This window comes from Staurois parvus, unplaced genomic scaffold, assembly GCF_062004578.1.
Source record: "Staurois parvus isolate SC_StPar_1 unplaced genomic scaffold, SC_StPar_1.0 ptg002543l, whole genome shotgun sequence".
NCBI lineage: Eukaryota > Metazoa > Chordata > Amphibia > Anura > Ranidae > Staurois > Staurois parvus.
In genome coordinates, this window is record NW_028320339.1 from 966 (window position 1) to 10000 (window position 9035).

Sequence of the window (9035 nt, forward strand, 5' to 3'; positions counted from 1 at the left end):
CCCCTGTATGACCTTTACCGGGGTAATCAGGACGGATGGCGGATGCAATGCTTTACAAGCTGCTAATAAAACAATTATAAATACACATTTTTTTTACCTGCAAAACACGGCATTTATTTATTTATTTCATTGTTTTTTAAGGTGAACTTCTATTGTTGGAGAATATTTCTCTGGCTGTCAGTTTGCATTTGTATCTTCTATGCTGGGAAAAGGTTTCTTTGAGTTGTGATGATTTGGTTTGTGATTCTGATGGGTCACCATTGTGAACTAACCATCCGTTTTACTCTTCTAGAAGATCAGGAAATATTCCCGGACACATTCCTTGCTGACCCCCCAACATTAATAAAAGGGGGCGTTCAGAAGAGGGCGACAGACCCCAGTGTAGCCGAAGGGATGATGGCGCGCCCCCTGTCTTCTCTGACAGCCAATGGTGAGTTCACATGGGGAATGCCCTTCATCACTGAGCTGACAACACTGTCTCTGCTGCACTGAAATCCCAAGCAGTGTTGTCAGCCCCGGCCAGTTCTTCTCTGTATTACTAATAGCGTGTTAGGAGGCCTGGATCCCAAATGGGAAAACATATTTGATGAAGAGAGGCAGCTCTGTAATGTGGGGTATCCCTGAGGGTCCCCAGAAAAGTGTCCAAGGATGAGAGTGCCCCCGGATAGTGTACGTCCAGTAAATGTTTATCAAATGTTACTTCAACTTTAAAGGATAACTGTAAAGGTGTACAACCCCCCCTCCCATCCCCCGATACCTGCTGTACTTACCTTTGGGGTGGGAGCTGTCAGGGCTCCCACAGGTGACCCAGTAGTCCAGGGATTCTCTGGGCAGCACTTCCTGGAAGGAGCAGATGGATTCTGATTGCTCGGCGCTGTCACAGGGAGTCTATCTGGTCCGTCTTGTGAGCGCTGCACAGAAAAGAGCGGATATTTCACATTCCCTGACCACTGGACCTGCTGAAGAAACCCTGACAACTCAGGATGGCCAGAAGTAAGTACAGAGGGACCTGGGGGGGGGGGGGGTACGGTGTTCACACACCCTCTGCACTGCATTTGTATTGTGGAGCTCACGGTGAGCTGACTATCTTCTACCCCCTCTGCTATGATATGTCCCCCCCCCCCCCCCCCCATGTATGTAGGATGGCATCGGTCTTGGGCAAGCGCCTGGTGCTGAAATCAGCGCCATCCATCAACTCTCATCCATTCTTCTTCAAAACATCACGGTCAGACAGCGGTGGGGGGGGAATAGAGGGGCGTGCTGTCAACCACGCTAGCCCCCAGTCTACAGCACATGTAATACATACATGCACTCTGTCACCTAGAGCTCAGGATGAAATACACATTATAGATTCTCCTTTGAAGCTGGACTCCAGGTATGAAAAGAACATCAATGAATCCTCATAATCTCCTGTACAGCAGAGCTCAGGCTGGGAGATGGAGGAGCATCAGAGGGAACCAATAGGAATAGATAGGATTTGTGGTGGTTTTTGCCCATGTGATTGGTTCTGGTCTCTTTCACATAACCGTTCCAATCAGGTCCATCTGTCCGTTTTTGGATTTGGCTAAACAGGCCAGACTTCCCTCCCCACCTCCATCAATGAGACTTTCCTCCCCACCTCCATCAATGAGACTTCTCTCCGCACCTCCATCAATGAGACTTCCCTCGCCACCTCCATCAATGAGACTTTCCTCCTCACATCCACCACTGAGCCCCCACTGGGTTGTTTTCTTTTTGTGCTAAAAAGATTGGGGAAAAAAAACCAAACCGTTTTCTTTGTTCTGTTATACAATTTTGCACATTCTCCTCCAGGTTGCTGATGCCTCTCCAGTCGCCGCCATCTCGTCCAGCGTGCCCGCCAGTACTGGGGTGCACTTACCTGCGGGCGCCGTAGTTACTTTGGCTCCGCCCCCAGACATCATCGGGATGAAGGACAGCGGAGGAGATGTAAGTCCCTGATTTCAGTCTTCTGCTTCATTCTGCCTCAAGTATTCAGGGAAAGGGAAAAGCTGTCACTTTGTAACAGGTTCTCTTTATAGCCCCGCCTCCTCTGCGGCTCTTTTTGTATAAACGGTTTGGTTAGGAAGGGAAGGATTACCATACACTTACAGATCTAAAGCCAGCGAGTTATAGAGGAAATAATGCAGCATGCAGACCTTTTACTAAAGCGCAACTCCACCAAAAAGGGGAAATTCCGCCTTAAAGTGACATCAACCACTTGCCTACCGGGCACTTTTACCCCCTTCCTGCCCAGGCCAGATGTCACACTTTGAATAACAATCGCACGGTCATGCAACATTGCATCCAAACTAAATTTATATCTTTTTTTTTTTACAAATAGAGCTTTTTTTTAATCATCACTGGGGGGGGGGGAAGGGGGGGTTATTTTGTGCTAAACAAAAGAAGAAAGACCAAACATTATGAAAAAAAAAAATATTTTCTCTAAAGTTTTGTAAATAGGTGATTTTTCTCTTTCAATGATGTGTGCAGATGAGGCTGCACTGATGGGCACTGATGGGCATTGATTGGTGGGACTGATGGGCACTGACAGCCAGCACTGATGGGCATTGATTGGTGGGACTGATGGGCACTGACAGCCAGCACTGATGGCCACAGACAAGCGGCACTGATGGGCATTTATTCGAGGGACTGATCGGCACTGAAATCCAGCACTGAGAAGGCACTGATAGTCAGCACTGATGGGTATTGATGAGGAGGCCGTGTTGAGGCTGCGCCAATATGATGCACTGATGGGACCTTAAATTCAACACTTATAAGCACTGACAGCTAGCACTGATGGCACCGATACAAAGCACTGATGGGGCTACACTGATAATTAGTGCCCTGATGATCAGTGTATTTGTCCCCTCTGAGAAATGCCGCTTCCCAGCTCTCCTCTCCTCATGTGCTGTGAGCGGGAGGAGAGGACTGCCGATATCCAGCATTTCTGATTTACACTGATCGGCTGTGATTGGGCACAGCTGACCACATGGTAAAAGGCTGCTCTGATTGGCCCTTTCCTGGACATATGATCAGATGTGGCTGAAGGAGACAGGGATCAAAGAATTCTACGTTTTATTGTATTTGCTTCTCACCTACAAATAAAAAAATATATTATTTCCATTTCTTATTAAGTGTTCTTGCAGAACTCTGATTGTTATCTCACATACAGTCAAGTCCATAAATATTGGGACATGGACACAATTCTAACATTTTTGGCTCTATACTCCACCACAATGGATTTGAAATGAAACGAACAAGATGTGCTTTAACTGCAGACTGTCAGCTTTAATTTGAGGGTATTTACATCCAAATCAGGTGAACGGTGTAGGAATTACAACAGTTTGCATAGGTGCCTCCCACTTGTTAAGGGACCTTGAGAGTTGACAGCAACAGATTCCAAATGCAAATAGCACACTTGAAATGAACTCTGGACCTTTTATCTGCTCATTGTAATTGGGATAATGAGGGAATAACACACACCTGGCCATGGAAGAGCTGAGAAGCCAATTGTCCCATTACTTTTGGTCCCTTAACAAGTGGGAGGCACATATGCAAACTGTTGTAATTCCTACACCGTTCACCTGATTTGGATGTAAATACCCTCAAATTAAAGCTGACAGTCTGCAGTTAAAGCACATCTTGTTCGTTTCATTTCAAATCCATTGTGGTGGTGTATAGAGCCAAAAATGTTAGAATTGTGTCCATGTCCCAATATTTATGGACCTGACTGTATATATTCTTATTCTTATTATAGCCATATTTGCCACGCTAACTCCTCCCACAGTTTTTACACTACAAAGACAAGTAATATATCAAAACGTGCGGATTGTTCCCGATCGGATTGCTATTACTTTGTGGAACGTTTCGCCAAATCGTTCACGAAATATCGCAGTTTTTGTGGCAAAATTTTCCCATAGGAATGAATGGCGCAACTAGAGTGAGACATGACAAAGCTACAGTGTGGAAGGAAAAATCAGAACATGATTTGTAAACTGCCATCACTCTGTCATTTTCAAGCCCACCTACACATATCTTATATCAAAACGTTCAGCTATCCCTGCTGTCACTAAAAATGTTCACGGACATACTCCTGATAGTTTTTACAATATGACCATTTGTTTGCAACTCACCCCTCCCATTGACTTTCATTGAAACTTCACTCACAGCCACCTGAAATTTCAAGGTACGTTTTTAAACTGCGACTGTACCTTCATTTTTAATATTTCAGGGACATACTATACATCAAAATGTAGCTCTGCTTCTTGTGATTGTCACAATATCAAGCTCTTCGCAGTAGCATTTATACTTGCAGTTTTAAAAGTGTTTGAAGATGGCAATCGCCAGTGAAGTTGGCAAGTTGGAGCAGTGTGTTTAGAACAGCCCTTCTCACATTCCTGACTGAGTGAGTTGCTATAGCAACCAAACATGACTCACCAGGCAGATGAGTCACCAGGCTGGACTGTGAGCTGCAAAATAAAAGTTGAAATGCATTTCTTACTATCAGGCTTGCCATCTGCACTGCTTACATTTCATCAATCACTTGGTTAGGGTTGGCTGCAAGAACACTTTACACAATTTCCCCAGAAATTGTAGATTTTCTAGTTAATATTATCACGCCAATACTAAGGAGGCGAAGCAGCCATCTTGGATATTGCGTTGGCTGGGAATCGAACCCACGTCAGCTGCTTGGAAAGCAGCTATGCTAACCACTACACCACCAACACGAGGTTGCCTGTTTTTAGAGTGTGGGAGGAAACCGGAGTACCCGGAGGAAACCCACGCAGGCACAGGGAGAACATGCAAACTCCATGCAGATAGGGTCCTGGTCAGGATTTGAACCAAGGACCCCAGTGCTGCAAGGCTAACCACTAAGCCTCTGTGCTGCCCATATTTTGGCCTCTGATGTATAAGGCCCGCCCCCGCTGAGCGGGGTAAATCAGTGATGTCCAGTAGAGATTAGAGATGATGTCTTCAGCTGTACATTATTGGGTGGACGGGTTCGTTGATGTCGTCCATCTTATTTCCCACATGAGTGTCCTGTCTGTGAACATGAGGAGAACTCTTTGTGTGAGATGTTGGTCTGTGGAGCGGCCATGTGAAGAACGCTTCGTGCTCATGTCTTCTGATGGTGAAGGTCTCCTCTGTGCCCTCAACCTGACCCTTAGACAACCTCATATAGGACGGCACTGGTAGTCAGAGTTCTCATTGGCCCCAGCAGAAAAGGCCTCAAGCTGGGACTACAACTCCTTCCTCTGAAGCCAAGAAGCGTTCCTGACGTTTCTCTGAGACTTCAACCTCCAAGGCCAGACCTAAGCCAGGGGCCCAGTTCAGTCACAAGCCTGGGGCCCCTAATCCTCAAACCTTCAGACAAGTTCTATGAAACGTCCTAAGGGGAAGCCGCCATTTCCCAACGTGGGAGGATACCCCAATATAGAGAGAACATTGTATACAGTGAGGAACAGAAGTATTTGAACCCCTGAGAAGATCCGTGTTAATATTTGGTACAGAAGCCTTTGTCTGCAATTACAGAGGTCAGACGGTTCCTGTAGTCCTTGGCCAGGTTTGCACTGCAACAGGGATTTTGGCCGACTCCTCCACACCGATCTCCTCTAGATCTGTCAGGTTTCGGGGCTGTCGCTGAGCAACACGGAGTTTCAGCTCCCTCCAAAGATGTTCTATTGGATTTAGGTGTGGAGACTGGCTAGGCCACTCCAGAACCTTGATATGCTTCTTACGGAGCCACTCCTTGGTTCTCCTGGCTGTGTGCTTCGGGTCGTTGTCATGTTGGAAGACCCAGCCACGACCCATCTTCACTGCTCTGACTGAGGGAAGGAGGTTGTTGCTGAAAATCTCACAATAAATGGCCCCATTCATCCTCTCCTTAATACAGTGCAGACATCCTGTCCCCTTCGCAGAAAAGCACCGCCAAAGCATGATGTTACCACCCCCATGCTTCACAGTAGGGATGGTGTTCTTGGGATGCAACTCATCCTTCTTTTTCCTCCAAACACGACGAGTGAAGTTTAGACCAAAAGTTCTCCTTTGGTCTCCTCTAACCACATGACTTTCTCCCATGCCTCCTCTGCATCATCCAGATGGTCATTGGCAACCTTCAGACGGGCCTGGACATGTGATGACTGGAGCAGGGGAACCTTCAGACGGGCCTGGACATGTGATGACTGGAGCAGGGGAACCTTCAGACGGGCCTGGACATGTGATGACTGGAGCAGGGGAACCTTCAGACAGGCCTGGACATGTGATGACTGGAGCAGGGGAACCTTCAGACGGGCCTGGACATGTGATGACTGGAGCAGGGGAACCTTCAGACGGGCCTAGACATGTGATGACTTGAGCAGGGGAACCTTCAGACGGGCCTGGACATGTGATGACTGGAGCAGGGGAACCTTCAGACGGGCCTGGACATGTGATGACTGGAGCAGGGGAACCTTCCGTGCAATGCATGATTGGAAACCATGACGTCGTAGTGTTCTACCGACAGTGACCTGTGAAACTGTGGTCCCAGCTCTCTCCATGTCATTGACCAGCTCCTCCCTTGTAGTTCTGGGCTGATTCCTCACCTTTCTTCTCATCAGTGATACCCCACGAGGGGACATCTTGCATGGAGCCCCAGTCCGAGGGAGACTGACAGTCGTCTTCAGCCTCTTCCATTTTCTAACAATTGCTCCAACAGTTGATCTATTTTCACCAAGCTGCTTGGCAATTGCCCCATAGCCCTTTCCAGCCTTGTGGAGGTCCACCATTTTGTCTCTGGTGTCTTTTGACAGCTCTTTGCTCTTGCCCATGGTAGTAGTTGGCGTCTGACTGACTGTGGGGTGGACAGGTGTCTATAAAGAGCTCAGACAGGTGATTTCTAAGTGGGAGAACTTGCAAAATCGCAGGGGGTTCAAATACTTCTGTTCCTCACTGTATACAGATATAATTGGGGGGGGTGATACCCAAATATAGAGAGAACATTGTATATACAGATATGATGGGGGAGGGGTGACACCCCAATATAGAGAGAACATTGTATATACAGATATGATGGGGGAGGGGTGACACCCCAATATAGAGAGAACATTGTATATACAGATATGATGGGGGAGGGGTGACACCCCAATATAGAGAGAACAGTGTATATAGATATGGGGGAGGGGAGACACCCCAATATAGAGAGAACATTGTATATACAGATATGATGGGGGAGGGGTGACACCCCAATATAGAGAGAACATTGTATATACAGATATGATGGGGGGGTGACACCCCAATATAGAGAGAACATTGTATATACAGATATGATGGGGGAGGGGTGACACCCCAATATAGAGAGAACATTGTATATACAAATATGATGGGGGGGGGGTGACACCCCAATATAGAGAGAACATTGTATATACAGATATGATGGGGGGGGGGGTGACACCCCAATATAGAGAGAACATTGTATATACAGATATGATGGGGGGAGGGGTGACACCCCAATATAGAGAGAACATTGTATATACAGATATGATGGGGGAGGGGTGACACCCCAATATAGAGAGAACATTGTATATACAGATATGATGGGGGAGGGGTGACACCCCAATATAGAGAGAACATTGTATATACAGATATGATGGGGGGGGTGACACCCCAATATAGAGAGAGCATTGTATATACAGATATGATGGGGGGGGGGACACCCCAATATAGAGAGAACATTGTATATATGTCTTCTGATGGTGGACGTCTCTTTGGTGCCTTCAGCCAGGTGCGATGTAACACACACGTCATCCCGCAGTTCTCATGCGTCTTGCCATGCGACAATTGCAGCAACATCACACTGCATTCGGGGCGCCATGTTGATGGTGAACGTCTCTTTGGTGCCTCTTCAGACATCTCCATAAAGGACGTCACTGGCAGGAAGGGTTCTCATTGGTCCCAGCAGAAAAGGCCTCAAGCTGGAAAGACTCCTCCCACTTCTGAAGCCAATCAGAGTTCCTTTCTTTTCTCCCAAGCTTCATCCTCCAAGACCAGACCTAAGCCAGGGGCCCAGTTCAGTCACAATCCTGGGGCCCCTAATCCCTAAACCTTCAGACTAGTCCTATTAAACCTCCTGAAGGGATTTCCCCATTTCCTAAAGTGGGGGGACGTCTGTTGGCCTTTGGGGTCACCTGGTCAGCAGACATCTCAGAAGCTCAGGTAAGAGACGTGGTGTCCAGGGGCTACAGACTAGAGTTCATCTCCCTGCCCCCACCCCGCTTCGTGTTGTCCAACCTGCCGGTGTCCCCGCAGGGACTAGCGGTCCTCCATGCTGCTCCTGCAGATCTGCTGACCCAAGGAGATCTCCCCATTGGACCAACAGCAGAATAGTTCCCGGTTTTTAGGCCACATTCATAGGGGACATACCAATGTGTACCGCCGTGGGGGGCCGTGTTTATTTGCAGGGGATGTCCCGGTGTTCATGCATCCCTGTGCAGGCAGTTCCATTGATGTCAGTTGGGACGTAGTGGTAACATGGACACAGATGCTGATCCCAATCTGACATCCGTATGGATGCAGGAATAGTGCCCCATCCTTGGTGTCAGTGGGAGGAGTAGTGCCCCATCCTTGGTGTCAGTGGGAGGAGTAGTGCCCCATCATTGGTGTCAGTGGGAGGAGTAGTGCACCATGATTGGTGTTAGTGGGAGGAGTAGTGCCCCATCATTGGTGGCAGTGGGAGGAGTAGTGCCCCATCATTGGTGTCAGTGGGAGTAGTGCCCCATCATTGGTGTCAGTAGGAGGAGTAGTGCCCCATCATTGGTGTCACTGGGAGGAGTTGTGCTCCATGATTGGTGTCAGTGGGAGGAGTAGTGCCCCATCATTGGTGTCAGTGGGAGGAGTAGTGTCCCATGATTGGTGTCAGTGGGAGGAGTAGTGCTCCATGATTGGTGTCAGTGGGAGGAGTAGTGCCCCATCATTGGTGTCAGTGGGAGGAGTAGTGTCCCATGATTGGTGTCAGTGGGAGGAGTAGTGTCCCATGATTGGTGTCAGTGGGAGGAGTAGTG

The 9035-nt window shown here is 47.9% G+C and overlaps 1 long non-coding RNA gene across 1 annotated transcript in view; it reads left to right on the top strand.

The window, feature by feature from the left end:
* The first annotated feature begins 343 nt into the window (after positions 1-343).
* Positions 344-9035, top strand: part of LOC149430664 (uncharacterized) — a 22565-nt gene continuing 13873 nt past the window's right edge. Inside the window, exons 1-2 of the long non-coding RNA XR_016309478.1 lie at positions 344-430; positions 1813-1947. This is a non-coding gene — a long non-coding RNA (uncharacterized LOC149430664). The remainder of the gene's footprint in view (positions 431-1812; positions 1948-9035) is intronic.